Source organism: Elephas maximus, chromosome 9 (genome assembly GCF_024166365.1).
Source record: "Elephas maximus indicus isolate mEleMax1 chromosome 9, mEleMax1 primary haplotype, whole genome shotgun sequence".
Classification (NCBI taxonomy): Eukaryota; Metazoa; Chordata; class Mammalia; order Proboscidea; family Elephantidae; genus Elephas; species Elephas maximus.
Genome location: NC_064827.1, coordinates 114548256 through 114568234, shown reverse-complemented (window position 1 = coordinate 114568234; position 19979 = coordinate 114548256). Strand labels below are relative to the sequence as shown.

Genomic DNA, 19979 nt, shown 5'->3' with positions numbered 1-19979 from the left:
CGTTTTCTGCCTCTTGGTAGTTTTTCCAGATAAAATAAAAGCCACTTATTGACTTCAAATTTCTGTTAAGCAATGACTAATATTGTTGTAAATATATGCCCAATATTACGTGAGGAATCCTTGGAGGCCTATATTTTCTTTGCTAAACCCAGCAAGTCTATTCTTGGGGTGACTTTGAAGTTTAAGGGAATGTTAAAGTTATCATTGTAGAGTCTAGACTAAAGACATACAAATAGGATCATTGATGCTGGGCATAGAACATTGACTTTATTTTAATGGAATAATTGACTTTATTCTAATGGAGCAAATATATATATATATTGGAATACACCTCAATTTTGTAAGGAAGAAGGAGGAGACAGGGCCAAGATGGCAAAATAATCAGATGCTTCCTGTTGTTCTTCTTACATCCAAGACATGAAAAAGAAGTGAATCGATTCTATATGAGTGTAGGGGCCCAGATCATCAAAGACAAAGCTGAGGAGTTGGACTGAGTGGCAGGATGCAGGAGAGACAGTTCAAAAGCAGCAAAGAAGTGCCAGTTGTGAGGTTGCCAGCACCCCGCTGGCTGGGTCAGCTGTTGCATGGCAGGCTGAGGAGAGCAGTAGCATTCAGGATATGTTTCACCATGTCAGGAGAGGCTGGGCAGCGGAGAGTGTGCAGATGCTTCCAGATCAGGATGGAAATGGTACTGGACCTGCAAAAGTTAAGTGCAAGCTTCTAACCTACTGCCTACTGTGTGGGAGTCAAAATAAGCCCTCCCCATCCAAGAATCTAACAGGGGAGAAGAGGCTGTTTTCCCACTCCGCACCTGCCCCCCGCTCCCTGCGGTCCACTCTGACACCAGTCAGACAGTATGCAAGAACTGCCAGTCCTCTAACCCAGAGCTCAGGGCTCTCTGCACACGAACTACTCCTTTGGCTGTAAAAATTCACCATGCCCCCTCAGCTGGGAAGTCAGGCCAGGGCTGTCTCTTTGCCTGGACACTGGCATAAAGGCTCTGAGGACATGTAGCACCGTTCACCCCTGCCTGTACCTGTGTGGGCCATTTCAACACCAAGAGAGCATACACTTGAAGCCTATTTTCAACTGCAACAGCCAAGGGGCAGTTGCAGATTTGTGACATTTGATGTCGCCCTGCCCATTGAACAGGCACCTCATCCACACACATCAGGGACCTGAACGCTGGAGGTATCACCCAACTCCATCTAACCACGCAAGACAGGGGTGTGAGAATATACAGTGCCTCCGAGTCCCTACAGCCAACACCCCTGAGTGCCAAGGACTGGCTGTGTCACTCCTTTAAGATCCCAAACACCCTGAGAGGTGTACAGTGTTATGTTATTTTCCCAGTGAAGATCCTGAAATGTAGAGGACTTAACAGGAATTTTCTAAAGTCAAACAGCAGGCAATGGAGGAGCCAGCGCTCTGTCCTTCACTTACCACATTGTCTTTCAATGTTGGATGTATAAAAAAAAAAAAAAAAAAACACCCCCGTAAATACCTGCGATACACCAGGATTGTTGGTTATGCTAAGGAGGACATTCTATGAGGTGCCTGCATGTTGTTGGCCAGGAACCTTATGGGACATGGCATTCCTGAAAATTCACAGGCACTTGGAAGAAAATTAGAATTTGGAACTTGGAGAAAAAAAGCATGAGGCTGGAAGGAAGCTTTGGTAAATTCCAGGGAGCTTCCAGGTTGAGAAATAGAGCTACTGAGAAGAATGCAATGATGAAGTAAGGACATGGACACCTGGATTTGAGGAGTTAAGTGCAGATTGAAGGGCAAGGACTTGACAATTCTGAGGAAAGACCAGAGGTGTCCTCTCCCCTCATTCTCATCTCTTCGTCTTGATTTTTTCCCCAGCAGAATCTTACTTGCGGAGGTCTCCATCCAGATCCCAATTAGGAACCTCCCAGCACAGGAAGCAGCTCACAGACACCAAATGCCACACCACTAGAAGACCCACTAGTCTGAAAATGGGGTCTATGCAAGTGCTCAAGCAGTCGGTCAACTGATTCCTTAGCACTTCTCAGCCCTTCCTACCATCCCTGCTCACATCTAGCCTTGCACACTCCAGGCATCCAGGTCTGCCATGAACCTCATGACATCTCTGCTTCTCCTGGACTTTATCATTGTTGTGTAAGGTAAGTTTCCTCTTGTTTGTAAGGAACTATTTTAGATGTAAGTATAAGACCAAATCTACATCAATTTAACCCTAGAATTTCAGTCATCGTTTGGGAAAGAAAGGGAAGAGTGCTTATAGGATGTTCCTTGGAAGATTCCAAAGGCACCTGAGGTCAGTCCCCTTGAGCACAGCAGGATGGACCTTCCCAATTCAGTTGAATGAGATTCTTTCCTGTCCACAAATAAGGTAAAGGGACTTCCTAACTTCCCTGTCTACTTTCATAGTTCATATGCACACTATCAAAAGAAGGCTTCGTAAATGCATTTCTAACAGATTCCATCTCGTTCTCTCCTCACCGAAGGTAGCATACTACCATTGTTTATTTAGAAGTCCTCTTGAGAATTCATGATAGCATTTCTTAGAGTAAATGCAGAGAAACAGAAAGCCATGTCCCCAAGAAGCCAAGTGTTGATCCTGTCAAGTCAAATAAACCACACAGGAAAATCCCTGGGTATGCTGAGGATCATTTTAGATCTGTTGTCTGGCATCTTTCTAGGAGAAAGAAAAAAAGCCCCTTCAAGAAAAGTGCAGCCTCAAGGCTCAATTATAGAAACATTAGTTAATGACCAGGAAGGCTGAAAGGTTGAAATGCAGGTTCCATTAATAGATTGTTAATTGTCTTCGTGAGGAACTTTTACATAGATCAAGAGGCAGTTGTTCAGACAGAACAAGAGAATACTGACTGGTTTAAAGTCAGGAAGGGTGTGCTTTAGGGTTGTATCCTTTCACCATACCTATTCAATCTGTATGCTGAGTAAATAATAAGAGAAGCTGGACTGTATGGAGACAAACGAGGCACCATGACTGGAGGAAGACTCATTAACAACCTGCATTATGCAGATGACACAACCTTGCTTGCTGTAAGTGAAGACGACTTGCAGCATTTACTAATGAAGATCAGAGGCCGCAGCCTTCACTATGGACTGCACCTCAACATGAAGAAAACAAAAATCCTCACAACTGGACCAATAAGCAACATCCTGATAAAAGGAGAAGAGATTGAAGCTGTAAAGGATTTCATTTTACTTGGATCCACAATCAACAGCCATGGAAGCAAGAATCAAGAAACCAAAAGACGCGTTGCACTGGGTAAATCTGTTGCAAAGGAGCTCATTAAAGCGTTGAAAACCAAAGATGTCACCTTGAAGACTAAGGTGAGCCTGACCGAAGCTATGGTATTTTCAGCCTCATCATATGAATGTGAAAGCTGGACAATGAATAAGGAAGAGCAAAGAAGAATGGATGCCTTTGAATTGCAGTGTTGGTGAAGAATATTGAATATACCATGGACTGCCAAAAGAACGAACAAATCTGTCCTGGAAGAAATGGAATCAGAATACTCCTTAGAAGCAAGGATGGCGAGACTGCCTCTTACATACTTTGGACATGTTGTCAGGAGGGATCAGTCCCTGGAGAAGGACTTTATGCTTAGCAAAGTACAAGGTCAGTGGAAAAGAGGAAGACCCTCGATGAGGTAGATTGACGCAGTGGCTGCAAGAATGAGCTCAAGGATAGCAATGATTTTAAGGATGGTCAGGACCAGGCAATCTTTCATTCCGTTCTACATAGTTTCGGTATGAGTCGGAACCGACTCAACCACACCTAAAAGTAATAACAACAACACATTTCTTTTCTTATTGCAGCCAAGTAGGGTCAACAACCTCATCTCCCGTGACCAGTTTTTCTACCAAGCCTCTCTTCTTCAAACAACAACAAAATGAATGCTCTTTCAACCCATTTTGACTTTAATACACTGAAAATTATGTTCATGATGAAAAATAAGTCAAAAATATTTTCATTTAAAGCTGATAATACCAAAATTCCCCCAAAGATATGGGCAAATACCTTCATGAGCCTGAATTCCAAAGACCAAGGGTGTGTGATGGAGACAGGTGAAGCTGAAGCTGAGAAGCAGGACTTCATGGCTCAGAATGGCCAGCTAGAATTTAAATGGGAGCAAGTGTGTGTGGATGGGGATTTGACTTTGGTGAGTAGAATCATGCCTTGGTCTCAAGATATCCCCTCATTTCAGGGCCATGGGGCCCTGTCTAACACCTGAAGAGCCTAGGGCTGTAGCATACGAGGCCCTTTTCCTTCAGAGTAAAAGATTTTGTGCCTTCCTTTTCCTTACATCTTCTCCCAAGCCCACTAAGCCTAGGTGCTCAAGAGTGTTTGATGAGTATTTATTATCCCAGATAATCAAAATGACCACTAATGATTTTGTGAAGTTGGTGTGCTGGCTTGCTTTGAGTGCTGCGTTTTATGTTCATGGAATGAAGATTCGATCTCACGCCTTATGAGTACAAATTCAGTTCTGTTCTTCGGAGGGTGAGTAAATCATAACAGCTTAATGTTTTATACCTCTTGGTAGTTTTGCCAGATAAAATGAAGCCACTTGTTGACTTCAAATTTCTGTTAAACAAGGACTAATATCATTGTAAATGTATCCCCAGTATTCCATGGGAAATCCCTGGAGTCCTGAATTTTGTATGCTTAACCTGGCAAGCCTATTCTTAGGAGGACTTTGATGTTTAGGAGAATGTTAAAGTTCTCATTGTAGAAACAGACTAAAGAAATACAAATAGGATTGCTGATCCCGAAGTGAGGTGGGGAAACATTGACATTATTTTAATTCTTTATTTTAATGGAAAATACGTATATTTTGGAACAGACCTTAATTGTGTAAAGAGAAAACAGGAGGAGGCATGGCCAAGATGATGGAATAATCAGATGCTTCCTGTCATTGCTCTTACAACAAAGATCCAAAAATCAAGTGAATCGATCATATCTAAGAGTCTACGAGTCCTGATTATCAAAGAAAAAGCTTAGGAGTTGGACTGAGTGGAAAGGTGAAGGAGAGACTGTTCAGAAGCAGTGAAGAAATGCCAGTTGTGAGGATGCCAGCACCCTGCTGGCTGGGTCAGATGGTGTATGCAGGCTGAGGCAAGTAGTAGTGTTCCAGACATGTATCACCAGATCTGGAGAGACCAGGCAGCGGAGAGCCTACACAAGCCTCCGGATTGGAATAAAAATGGTACTGGAACTGCGGAAGCTAAGTGTAAATGTCTCACCTACTGTTAAGGGTCAAATTTCACAGAGGACACTTGCCTCTTTGTCCTCACCCATCCCCCACCCAGCTCTGTTCCAACACCAGTCCTGCAGTGTTCAACAACTGACATGCCCACTAAGCCAGAACTCAGGGCTATCCATGCCCAATCCAGTCTCGCAGTTTTCAAAAATCACCATGTCCCCTAAACTGAGAATTCAGGCCAGGCACTGTCCCTTTGCCTGGGCACTGGCCTAAGGGGACCAAGGGCATGCAGCACCCTTCTCCCCTGACTATATCTCTGTGGACCAGTTCAGCAACACATGCTGTCATTAGCATAAAACAGCAGGGCCTGCACCTGAAGCCTATTTTCAACTGCAGAGCCAAGGGGGAGTTGCAGATTCGTGACAATTGACAATGTCCTGCCCATTAAGCAGAGACTTCACCCACTCACATCAGGGGCCTGAGGGTTACTGGTATCACTCATTCCATCTCACCAGTCATGTCAGCGATCTGAAAATATACAATACCTCCCAGTACCTACAGCCAACAGCAATGGCCGCCCAAGCACTGGCTGCAAAACCCACCATGCTACGCGCTCTAGGAGACAGGGACACACTGTCCACCCAGGCACTTGGGGGCAGCCGTCAGCCCCCTGCATTGCCCAGCACATATAGCCCCCTTCTACAGCCAGATACCTGTGCCTGCTGCAAAACAACCTTACACAGCCTTGCCTGTCGAGGACTGTAGGTGAGAGTCTGTACCACGCACTCAGTGACCAACAACCTGGACACCTGAGCTGCATCTGCACAAGAAAAGTGAACATATTCTTGAGCTTGCACACCTACTAGCTACTCTAACCACCTGGAGATAGGATATGAGTGCCTCAAAGATGTCAGTATCCAAAGCAACTCACACACCCAAACTCTTGGGCATATCGAAAGAAAACAAAACAAAAAGCTAGGACACAGTAAACGAACATATGATGAATAATATAATAACTTTGATGGGTCGGAGAAAAGAGTAAATATCAAATCACATAAGAAAGCAGTTCAAAATGGCTCGAGCAAGCGACCAAACTAAAGAATCAGGGAACCTTTCAGAGGAAGTTAAGGTCTTGGAATTACTGGAGTTAGAATTCACAAGATTAATATACAGAGCTCTTCAAGATATCAGGAAGGAGACCAGGCAAACTCAGACCAAGCAAAGGAACATACAGAAAAAGCAACAGACGAATTCAGAAAAACAATGCAGGAACAGATTGACAAATTTAACAGGTTGCCAGAACTCATAGACAGCAACTAGAAATCCAACGATTAACACTATAATTTCAGAATTAGAGAACTTGGTAAAAGGTCATAGGAGCATGACTGATACAATGGAAGTCAGGATTAGTGAGAAGGAAGATAAATTATTTGACACCAATTTATTTGAGTAAAAAGAATAAATATATATATATATATAAGAATTATGTGGGACACTATCAAGAGGAAAAAACTCTCAGTGATTGGAGTACCAGAACAGGGGGGATAACAGAAAATACAGAGAGAATTGTTAAAGGTTTGGAGGCAGAAAACTTTGCTGGTGTCCTGAGAGATGAGAAAATTTCTACCCAAGAAGCTCAACGAACCCCATACGTGGTAGTTTCCCCCCCTCAAAAAAAAGTTGCCAGCACATATTATAATCGAACTTGCCAAAACCAAAGCTAGACTCTTGGGAGTGGCTAGGGATAAATGAATAGCCACCTACAAGGGAGAATCAATAAGACTAAGCTCTGACTACTCAGCAGAAACTCTAAAGGCAAGAAGGCAACGGGGTGAAACATATGAAGCCTTAAAGGAAAAAAAATTCCTTGCCGAGAATGATATATCCAGCAAAACTGTCCCTCAAGTATCATGGCAAAATTAGGGCATTTTCAGATAAACCGAAGTTAAGGGAACTTGTAAAAACCAAACCAAAATTACAGGAAATATTAAAGGGAGTACTCAGGTTAGACAAGCAACAATATCAGACCCAAGAGTAGACCACAGGACAGAACAACCAGATATTAACCTAGATTGGGAATTCTCAAAAATAAGTCAAAGCTAAAGGATTGAAATAGGGAAACAAAGATGTCAATATGTAAATGACAACAGTAAAACAAGAAGAGGGAATAGTGTAGTCATAGAACTTCACATGAAGAGGAAGTCAAGGTGATGTCAAGAAATAAAAGATTGCTTTAAACTTAGAAAATAAAGGTAAATCTGAAGGTAACCACAAAGGAAGCGAATAAATCTCCCCAACAAAATTAAAAAAAAAGAAAAGCATAGAGACTCAGGAAACACAAAATCAACAATAATGACAAATATTAAAAGACAATCCATAAAGAAAAATGACTCAGCACAGAGAATTAAGTGGAACAAAGAAACTGTCAACACAACAACAACATAAAAAATTCAAAATGACAGCACTAAACTCTAACTATCAATAACTACACTGAATATAAATGGACTAAATGCACCAGTAAAGAGACAGAGTGGCGGAATGGTTTAAAAAACAAAAAACAACATCCATCAATATGCTGCCTACAAGAGACACACCTTAGACTCAAAGATACAAATGAACTAAAGTTCAAAGGATGGAAGAAAAATATATCAAGCAAAGAACAACCAAAAAAGAGCAGGAGTGGCACTATTAATCTCTGACAAAATAGGATTTAAAGCAAAATCCACCACAAAGGATAAGGAAGGATACTATATAATGATTAAAGAGTCAATACACGAGGAGGACATACCACAAGAAATATATACACACCCAATGACAGAGCTCCAAAATATGTAAAACAAACTCTAACAACACTGAAAAGAGAAATAGACAGCAGCACAATAATAGTAGGAGACTTCAACACACCATTTTCAGTGAAGGACAAAACATCTAGAAAGAAAATAAAGACACAGATCTAAATGCCAAAGTCAACCCACTTGACCTCATAGACATATATACAGAACACTCCACCCAATAGCAGCCAATTATACATTCTTTTTCAGTGCACAAGGAACATTCTCCAGAATAGACCACATTTAGAGACAATGCTGGAAACCCTAATGGATTGCATAAATACTATACGAACCATAACTAGCAATGCGCAAATGCCAGGAGAGAAACTAGAAAACTGGGAGCTCCTCACACTTATGCTCATCCAAAGACTTCACCAAAAGACTAAAAAGAGAACCTGCAGAGTGGGAAAAAAATTTGACTACATCATATCCAATAAGGGTCTAATCTCTAATATCCACAAGATGCTGCAGCACCTCAGCAACAAAAAGACAAATAACCGATTTAAAAAATGGGCAGAGGATACGAACAGACACTTCATCACAGAAGACGTTCAGGTGCCTAACAGACACATGAGGAGATGCTCACGATTATTAGCCACTAGAGAAATGCAAATTAAAACAAGGATGAGAAACCATCTCTCCCCAGCAAGGCTAATCCAAAATACATGAAATAATAAGTGTTGGAGAGGTTATGGAGAGACTGGAACACTTACACACTGCTGGTGGGAATGTAAAATGGTACAACCACTTTGGAAATAGATTTGGTACTTCCTTAAAAAGCTAGAAATAGAAGTACAATATGATCCAGCAATCCCACTCCTTGGAATATATCCTACAGAAATAAGAGGTATCACACAAATAGACATGCACACCCATGTTCATTGCATCCTTGTTCACAATAGCAAAAAGATAGAAACAACCTAGGTGCCCATCAACAGAATGGATAAACCACTTATGGTACATACACACAATGGAATACTATGCAACAATAAAGAACAATGATGAATCCTCGAGACATCTTACAACATGGATGACTCTGGAGGGCATTATGCTGAGTAAAACTAATCAGTCACAAAAGGACAAATATTGTATGAAACCACTATTGTAAGAGCTGAAGCAAACATTTAAACACAAAAGAAAGCTTTCTTTGATGGTTAGGAGTGTCGGGAGGGAGGGATAGGGGAATTCACTAACCAGTTCGTAGACAGGAATCATCTTTGGTGAAGGGAAGGACAACACAGAATACAGGATAAGTCAGCATAACAGGACCAAAGCAAAAGCTAAGAAGTTTCCTGAACATATTCAAACACTTTGAGGGACAGAGTAGCTGGGGCTGGGACCTGGAGAGCATAGTTTTGGGGGACATCTAGGTCAATTGGCATAACAAAGTTTACTAGGAAAATGTTCTGCATCCTACTTTGGTGAGTGGCCTGTGGAGTCTTAAAAGCTTGTGAGTGGCCATCTAAGATGCATCACTTGGTCCCAAGACACTTGGAGCGAAGGATAATGAAGAACATCAAAGACACAAGGAGAATAATAGCCCAAGAGACTAAAGGTCCACATAAACCAGAGACTCCACCAGCCTGAGTCCACAAGAACTAGATCGTGCCTGGCTACCACTAATGACCAGCCTAATAGCAAACACAACAGAGTCCAAGATGCAGCGGGAGGAAGTGCAAGCAGAACTCAATTTTACCTAAAAAGACCAGACTTAATGGTCAGACAGAGACTAGAGAAACCCCAGAGGACATGGCCCCAGACTCTCTGTTAACACACAACTAAAACCATTCCTGAAGGCAACACTTCAGACAAGATTAGACTGGAATACAAAATATGAAATAATACTTGTCAAGAGTGTACTTCTTAGTTGAAGTGGATACACGAGACTTAATGGGCAAATCCTGTCCAGACGCTGGTTGAACGGACATGGGAAATGTGGGGTGGAAATGGGGACTGTGCTGTTACATTCTAGAGATTGCAAGTAGGTCATTTTGATTATCTGGTTATTGAATAGTCATCAAACTCTCTCGTGCATGTACACTTAGTGGGCATGGGAGCAGATGTAAGAGCGAGGAAGAAGAAAATTTTATTTCTCTGAAGCTATTGGGCTTAATGTACTACAGCCCTGCTCAGATTAGGTGTTAGATAGAGCCCCGTGGCCCTGAAATGGGTGGGTATCTCGAGACCAAAACAGGACTCTACTCACGGATGTCAAATCACACACACACTTGCTCCCATCTAACTCCTAGCTGGCCATTTTGAGCCATGAAGCCCTACACACACCCTTGCTCTTTGGAATCCAGGCTAATCAAGGTACGTGCTCATATCTTTGTGGGAGTCAAGGTAGAATGTTCATTAAGTACAGTATGTTTGACTTTTTTTTTTTCATCATGAGCATAATTTTCAGTGTATCAATATTGAAATGAGTTGAAAGATCACTCATGTTGTTTCAAGAAGAGAGGCTTGGTAGGAAAATTGGTCATTGGAGATGAAGGGTGCCAACCCCAAGTGGTTGCAATAAGAAAAGAAATATGAGACCAACTTTAATCCTGCTCTCACAGCAGAGGTGACCTTCAGATGGGAGGGTGTAAGGGAAGGAGAGAGACACTGAGGAGGAGTGTTCCACACTGACAGACTTCACTCAGAACGTTTCCCTGCTGGCACTAACATAGTTTCTTGTCACTGGGGAAGATATTTTGACTCAAGAGGGTAATGTAGAAAAAGGCAATAGCAGTTGTATTGTAGTAGAGAAGCAGAGAATTGCAAGCCTAGAAGAGACAAGGGTTCTTCTCCCCTCTTTGCTACAATTATGTGACAAAGTCATTTCATAATGTTTCCCTCGTGAATTGCCTTGTGATTTCTGATTTTAATCTGAACTATAAACTTGATAGGATCCGATGAATATTTTTATCTTCAGCATCCACAGTGTTTGCCCATGCACTGTGAAGAGAATGCTTCTGCCTCAGTGGGCATTTCCCACGCCTTAATTCTCTGCAACCAGGAAGTACCTTATTGCATGTGCCTATCTTTGTTTTTGTTTTTTTTTTTATCTTTGTATTTTCTCTGGCAGCTACAATGTACAACTCTACTCACATCTTAGCTTAGATGATGAAGTTAGAGAGGTTCAAGAAAAATCGTCCTGATATTTTTTAAAGGTACTCATCATGGTGATTGATAAAAGCAAAATCTTGGTGACTTTTCTTAGGGCTTGAGCTTCTATCATGGAGCAACCTTAAATAATTTTTATTCCAGATAGATGGTGGGTCAAATTATTGCATGTAGGCACTCAACAAAAGCAGGCTTGCTCCCTGATTCTTCTGCTTGTCAGTTAGTCCATCATTTTTTTCCCATGATGCATCCATATGGACTTAGGCCATTGGATTTGAATGAGTGAGCTCAGGGCCAATAATTTAAACAATGCATTGTGGAGTGACAATCATGTCCAGATTCTGCAATTCCTTTTTCTACTGCATGGAAATCTTCGACCCTGGAAGCATATGTGATTAAATTAGCCCATATGCAATTTACTAAGATTGGCCATGAAGAGGCATGGCCAAAAGTACTTTGAACTCAGCTTTGGAAAAGGTCTAGGGTGGGCATTGACTACTGATAAAAGTCATTTCTGTTCTTGGGTCACAGTACACAGAAGACAGACGATCTTCCACTCAATCTCAGAGCATTGGAGGAAATGACAAGATGTGATGACTGAGTCTGATTCAGCTACTGTGATTTCTCTCTCAGCGTGGGCACTTGGAGGCTCCACGTGTTGGCTCTGTAGGGTCATCCACGGGAGTCATCTAAGGGAGTGAGAAATAATGCAAATCTTGCAATTTCCAGAAAAAGAGTATCTGATCATTGAAAGTTTTCCAAAAAACACTTAATACAGTGATGCAATTCTGACACTGATGTTTTAGGGACCAACTGAAGATATAAATTTATATTACAAAAAAAAAAAAAGAATAATTTTGTTCCCACAGTACCTGCTATGTAAACAGGGAGGAAGCAACACTGGCTGAGATGTATTCCTAATCACGACACAGGAGGAAACGTAAACTGAATTACACGTACTGAGGACCTTTTCCTTAAGAAACCTCCCAACATGCATTCCTAGAAGATGTGTGGAGCCAGGGGACAGGGAGAGTACGATGCGGTGCATGCAAGAACGCAAATACAATGTAGTAGGAAATGCAGAGGCAGGTGATGTGAAAATCAAGCATTTCTTATTGCAAGGCAGTCTGGGCGGTTTGAATGAGCAGCAGGGTGATGGATTTCTTGCTTTCTAAGAGCAGCACCACTGTGTGCCTTGTCTTGTAGGAAAGCTGGGAGGTTGAATCTGGAATCACTGGCTTTAAAAGAGCAAGTTTAAGAGGGTTCACATTTCAATTGAGTTTATTTCTCAGTTTGTTAACTGACTTTTGTTAAGCAGCCATCTTTGGAATTTGAACCAAAGGAGCACAGTACTTACTGGTGATATTCATTATTTTGGGAGCCAATCTGTTATTTAGGCATAAGGTGACCTCAGGGGCTAGTTTCAGTTCAAGATTTGAGGAGTATTTCAGGGCAATGCTTCTAAGGGTGTACTCAAGTCTGAACCAGTCCAATAAGCCTGTTTTGTTTTTTTTCTTTGAAATGAATTTCAAGCTCTGTTCCACATTTTGTCCCATTCTGTCAGAATCCATCTATTGTGACCCTGATCACAAGGGATGGTAGTGGTAGCTGGGTGTCATCTAGCTCTTCTGGTCTCAGGGCAGATGAGGCCATGGTTTACGTAGACTATTCATCTTGTAGACAAGTTTCTTTTCCTTTTTTTTTTTTATAGTTAGTAATGACCTTTATTAAAGATTTCAGGGAAATCAGTGGGTAGCAAGATACTAGAAAAAATGAGAGAAGTTTGGGGTGTATTCCAAGGCTTTGGGAAAACACCCAGAAAAACAATCGTGTTCTCTCAAAAGCATCCCGTGATAGGGTTCCACTGGGCCAACCCAGCGTGCAGCTCCTTTACCTCCTTGTGTTTAGACTGTGTTCATGGTCTCTTCTGTAGTTTATCTGTGTTACACGTGTGAACCATGCTTGAATACAATTCTTTTTATGATGCTTTTAAATATGAGCAATGATCAGCTTATGAAGTAACTCTGAACATTTACAGTAAGTGAACTAATACCCGCTCATAAGTATACACATGAACAAATAAATGCAAATATGCCTGTTATTCCTTCTGCTCAGGCTTCACATTTCACCTTCCTGTTACACGTGTAATAAAGTCGTTCCTGACTCCCCCCACAACCCACTGCTTTTTGCCTGTTACTTTCACGCGGAATGGGTGTTCTGACTTGAATTACAGTCTAAACTTGGATATTTGATTCTAAACTCACTGAGGGCAGGAAGTATTCTCCAGATTAAGTGGCATTTCTTTGCTCCTAGTAAAGGTCTACTGAGTAAATGTCTACTGCGCATGTATTGTGATTGTCCACTTGTAGACTAATACCAGATGGACTGCATCTTATCCCTGAGCCCGAGCCCTGATGGCGTACTGGTTAAGGGCTTAGCTGCAAACCAAAACATCAACAGTTCAGATTCACTAGCTGCTTCTTGGAAACCCTGTGGAGCGATTCCACTCTGTCCCGCAGGGCCACTATGAGTCAGAATTGAAGCGGCGGCAGTGGGTTTTGGATCAGTTGGTTTATATTGGCAAACTCTTTTTAGCATTTGCTGTGAAATACTGCCTTCGTATATACTGCATTCCAAAGATAAGGATTTTGTTAGAATTACCAGTGATTTCTCCTTATTCCCATTAGTTTTGCCTTGAAATTATCAGCCTGAATTAACTGTTTTAGTGAAAATTTTGTCAGTTGGTGTATTTAGCTTAGAAAACTTTCAACTAAAACTTTTGATCTTATCTTTGCCGGTCAATGACACTTTGTTGTTTTTAATCAGTTGCCATGATTTTAATTAGATAGTTCTTTCTCTTCAGCCCTACAAGATTCTGTTTGCTCTCCTGATGGACAGAGCACAAACAAATGGAGCTTTGACTCCATAGCGTTGCCATTTGCAGGGAAATCCAGTTCCTGTAAGAAAAAATTGGAGTCCCTGGTTGATGCAAATGCTTACATGCTTGGCTACTAATCAGAAGTCTGGAGGTTCAAGTCCATTGAGAAGTGTCTCAGAAGAAAGGCCTGGCAATCTACTTCTGAAAGACCACCAAAACCCGTAACCAAACCCGTTGCTGTCGAGTCGATTCTGACTCATAGCGACCCTATGGTTCAGAGTAGAACTGTCCCGTAGAGTTTCCAAGGAGCGTCTGGTGGATTTGAACTGCCGACATTTTTAAAAAATTTTTACTGTACCTCAAGTGAAAGTTTACAAATCAAGTCAGTTTCTCACATAAAAACTTACATACACTTTGTTACATACTCTCAACTGCTCTCCCCCTAATGAGACGGCGCCTTCTCTCCCTCCACTCTCTCTTTTCATGTCCATTCCGCCGGCTTCTAACCCCCTCTACCCTCTCATCTCCTCTCCAGGCAGAAGATGCTAACACAGTCTCAAGTGCCCACCTGATGCAAGAAGCTCACTCCTCACTATCATCCCTCTCCATCCTATTATCCAGTCCAATCTATGACTGAAGAGTTGGCTTTGGGAATGGTTCCTGTCCTGGGCCAACAGAAGGCCTGGGGGCCATGACCACTGGGGTCCTTCTAGTCTCAGACCATTAAGTCTGCACTTTTTACGAGAATTTGGGGACTGCCCCACTAATCTCCTGTTCCCTCAGGGGCTCTCTGTTGTGTTCCCTGTCAGGGCAGTCATCAGTTGTAGCTGGGCACCATCTAGTTCTTCTGGTCTCAGGCTGTTGTAGTCTCCAGGTTATGTGGCCCTTTCTGTCTCTTGGGCTAGTAATTACCTTGTGTCCTTGGTGTTCTTCAATCTCCTTTGATTCAGGTGGGTTGAGACCAATGGATGCAACTTAGATGGCTGCTTGCTAGCTTTTAAGACCAGAGACGTCACTCTCCAAAGTGGGATGCAGAATGCTTTCTTAAAAGATTTGATTATGCCAATTGAATTAGATGTCCCCTGACACCGTGGTCCGCAAACCCCCACCCCTGCTATGCTGCCCTTCTAAGGATTCAGTTTATTCAGAAAACTTCTTTGCTCTTGGTTTAGTCCAGTTGTGCTGACCTCACCTGTATTGTGTTGTTTCCCAATACCTAAAAAAGTTCTTATCTACTGTCTAATTAGTGAATGCCTCTCTCCCTTCATCCTTCCCTCCCCCCACCCCTCGCAACTATCAAAGAATATTTTCTTCTCTCTTTAAACTATTTCTTGAGTTCTTATAATAGTGGTCTTATACAATATTTGTCCTTTTGCAACTGACTAATTTCACTCAGCATAATGCCTTCCATATTCCTCCATGTTATGAAATGCTTCACAGATTCATCACTGTTCTTAATCAGTGGGTAGTATTCCAATGTGAGACTATACCAAAATTTATTTATTCATTCATCTGTTGATGGACACTTGGTTGCTTCGATTTTTTGCTCTTGTAAACAGAGCTGCAATGAACATGGGTGTGCATATATCTGGTCGCGTAAAAGTTCTTATTTCTCAAGGATACACAGTGAGTGGATATTCCAAGGAGTGGGATTTCTCGATCTTATGGTAGTTCTATTGCTAGCTTTTTAATGAAGCATGAAACGATTACCAAAGTTGTACCATTTTACATTCCCACCAGCAGTGTAGAAGTGTTCCAGTCTCTCCACAACCTCTCCAACATTTATTATTTTGTGTTTTTTGGATTAATGCCAGCCTTGTTGGAGTGAGGTGGAATCTTATTGTAGTTTTCATTTACATTTCTGTAATGCCTAATGATCGCGAGCGCATCCTCATGCATCTGTTAGCCGCCTGAATGTCTTCTTTAGTGAAGTGTCTGTTCGTATCTTTTGCCCATTCTTTAATTGCGTTGTCTTTTTGCAGTTGAGTTTTTGCAGTATCATGTAGATTTTAGAGACGAGGCACTAGTTGGAAATGTCATACCTAAAAACGTTTTTCCAGTCTGTAGGCAATCTTTTTACTCTTTTGGTGAAGTCTTTGGATGAGCATAGGTATTTGATATTTAGGAGCTCCCACTTATCTACTTTTTCTTCTGCATTGTTACTAATATTTTGTATACTGTTTATACCATGTATTAGGGCTCCTAATGTTGTCCCTATTTTTCTTCCATGATCTTTATCATTTAGATTTTATATTTTGGAGTTTGATCCATTTTGAGCTTATTTTTGTGCATGGTGTGAGGTAAAGGTCTTGTTCCTTTTTTGTGGATGGATATCCAGTTATGCCAGCACTATTTGTTAAAAAGCCTGTCTTTTCCCAATTTAACTGCTTTGGGGCCTTTGTCAAATATCAGCTGCTCGTATGTGGCTGGATTTATGTCTGGGTTTTCAATTCTGTTCCATTGGTCTATGTATAATAGGTTCTAATATCAGTTAGAGTGAGGCCTCCCACTTTGTTCTTCTTTTTCAGTAATGCTTTACTTATCTGGGGCCTGTTTCTCTTCCTTATCAAGTTGGTGATTTGTTTCTCCATCTCATTAAAAAATGTTGTTGGAATTTGAATCAGAATTGCATTAAATCTATAGATCGCTTTTGGTAGAATAGAGATATTTATAATTAAGTCTTCCTATCCATGAACAAGGTATGTTTTTCCACTTATGTGGGTCTCTTTATGTTTCTAGTGGAAGTGTTTTGTAGTTTTCTTTGTATAAGTCTTTTACATCTCTGGTAAGATTTATTCCTAAGTACTTTATCGTCTTGGGGGCTACTGTAAATGGTATTGATTTGGTGATTTCCACTTTGATGTACTTTTTGATGGTGTAGAGGAATCCAACTGATTTTTGTATGTTTACCTTGTATCCTGTTACTCTGCTGAACTCTTCTATTTCAGTAGTTGTCTTGAGGAGTCATAAGGGTTTTCTATGTATAAGATCCTGTCATCTTCAAATACTTTGACTTCTTCTTTCCCAATCTAGATGCCCTTTATTTCTTTATCTAGCATAATTGCTCTGGTGAGGACCTCCAGCACAATGTTGAGTAAGAGCGGTGATAAAGGGCATACTTCTCAGGTTCCCAGTAGTAAGGGGAGTGCTTTCAGGCTCTCTCCATTTAGGATGATATTGGCTATTGCTTTGTATAAATGCCCTTTATTATGCTGAGGGATTTTTACTTCTGTTCCTGTTTTCCTGAGAATTTTTATCATGAATGGGTGTTGAATTTTGTCAAATGCCTTTTCTGCATCAATTCATAAAATCATGTGGTTCTTGTCCTTTGTTTTATTTATATGATATATTACCTTAATTCTTTTTCTAAGGTTGCACCATCCCTGCATAAAGAAAAAAAAAAAAAAAAATCATGTGGTTCTTGTCCTTTGTTTTATTTATATGATATATTACCTTAATTCTTTTTCTAAGGTTGCACCATCCCTGCATACCTGCTATGAATCCCACTTGGTCAGGATGAATTACCTTTTTGATATCTTGTTGAGTTCCATTGGCTAGAATTTTGTTGAGGATTTTTGATTCTAAGTTCACGAGGGCTGTTGTTGTTGTTAGGTGCCGTCGAGTTGATTCTGACTCATGGCAACCCTATGCACAACAGAACGAAACACTGCCCGGTCCTGAACTATCCTTAAAATCGTTGTTATGGTTGAGCTCATTTTTGCTGCTACTGTGTCAATCCATCTCACTGAGGATCTTCCTCTTGTCCACTGACCCTTTATTCTGCCAAGCATGATGTCCTTCTCCAGGGACTGATCCCTAATGAGAACATGTGCTTACATTTTCTTTGTATATTGTGTGTTCCTCATTTTCATAGTAGTTGAATTTATTTTTGCTGAGTCGTTGTGTTTTTCTTGCTTTTTATTTTGAAATATGGAATGGTTAGACTTCTTTGTGGTTATCTTAATATTTACCGCTGTTTTTGTAAGTAAGAACCTAACTTATATCGTCCTATATCACCTTGTTTTCCTCTCCATATGGAAGATCTATGCCTCCTGTATTTAGTCCCTCTTTTGTGATTATTGTAATCTTTTACATAATGACTTTAATGATTCCCTGTTCTGAGTATTTTTTTCTTTTTTAAATTAATCTTATTTTGTTTTTGTGATTTCCCTATTTGAGTTGATATCAGGATGTTCTGTTCTGTGACCTTGTGTTGTGTTGGTATCTGATATTATTAATTTTCTGACCAAAGAATTTCCTTTAGTAATTCTTTTATTTTTTTAAAAGGAATTTTCCATCTGACTTTATTTTCAAATACACTTTCTTTTTTAAAAAACCAATACACTTTCTGCAGAGATGACAAATATCAGTATTAGGAAATCCAATTATACAAAAAATAGTTCATCTAGTCTGGGGTAGATATATTTATTTTTGGTAACATACATTAAGTGGCACTAATTACCCAGTAACTATAAGGTAACTAACATGAAACCATGGAACTGTAACTTTGCCACAGCTGCGTGGATTTTGGCCTTCCCGGCTGAGCACATTTTCAAAAAACTGGACGCCCACTTCAGAGCTATGCCAGTGAGACCCATTTAGGAGGAGTGTCCTGAAGTGGAGACTTGCCAGAATATCTTGCAGCTGACAGGTAATAGGAAGGACAGGTTAGGTATAAAGTAGTTAGAGCCTAATTCACAAAAGTTACCAACTTTTTCTCTTTCTAGAATGAAGCAAAGAAGTTAAGAAATTCCTTGAATTAGCACCTGGTGTGTCAGGTGGGAGTGCAGAGGAGGGCTGTTAGAGCAGTGTCAGAGGGGCCCTGGTGGGCCAGAGGGGCTGGACATCATTAATATTCATGGTTGGCTTCTAAATACTGGTAGCAAGATGACTTCTGATTTGTAACCTTAGGTAAATAATAGATAAATGAAAAGGCAAGTAATCATACACTAAGATTAATAAACAGCACTTCAAAATTAACTATATGAGGGCTGTGCTTATAGCGAGGTTTCACAAGATAAGGCACCCAGATTTTTTCTTCCCACGTCTGGCTTGCATAGCCGCTCTCGTGGCCATTTCAAAAACCTCCCTCACTCCCTCTTTGGTCTTTGCTGAACACTCCATGTACCCAAAAGCACCAATCTTGTTTGCCATATTCCTGCCTTCTTCAGGTTTTACCAGCTCCTCGTTCATCTTGTAGCTCCCGCCTTGTGTGCTCATCATTCCAGAGATCCTTCTTATTCCCAACCAGGATGATGGGCACATTGGAACAGAAATGCTTGACTTCTGGGGTCCATTTTTCTGGGAGGTTTTCTAAACTATCAGGGCTGTCAATGGAGAAACACATCAGTATGACATCAGTGTCCAGGTAGGAGAGTGGCCTCAGACGCTCATAGTCTTCTTGCCCAGCTGTGTCCCACAAAGCCAACTCTATCTGCTTTCCTTCCACTTCAATATCTGCCACATAGTTCTCAAACACTGTGGGCACATACACCTCAGGGAACTGATCCTTGCTGAAGAGTATGATCAAGCAGGTCTTGCCACAAGCTCCATCACCAACAATCACCAGTTTCTTCCTGATGGCAGCCATCACTTACAAATGTGCTGCGAGATGCCTGGCCTGTGTGGCAGAAGTTCTACAAAGTACCTTGAACTTCTCAAATGAAAGGCACTTTGGCGGTGACTCCGAGTCCAACCTTTCGTGGAGAGGACGCCGCTCCACGAGTCGCGAGCTCGGAGACGCTGGCTGGTCGCTGAGGAGGCGGCTGCTGACTAACAAGAGAACCGAGGAAGGATGGCGCGTGGCAGGCGGGAGCTCGAGTGAGTGAGGGCAGGCGGTGGTGGGACGGCAGTAAGCGACGTCTCCTTTAGTAATTCTTGTAGCTTTGGTTTGGTTTTTGCAAATTCTCTAAGCTTGTGTTTATCTGTAAATGTTTTAAT

The 19979-nt window shown here is 41.3% G+C and overlaps 1 protein-coding gene and 1 pseudogene across 1 annotated transcript in view; both read right to left on the bottom strand.

Annotated features, from left to right (window-relative positions):
• The window catches only part of LOC126083166 (transforming protein RhoA-like), an 885451-nt gene that overhangs the window by 329273 nt on the left and 536199 nt on the right, over positions 1-19979 (bottom strand). The window lies entirely within an intron of this gene.
• Positions 19050-19726, bottom strand: LOC126083167 (transforming protein RhoA-like; annotated as a pseudogene).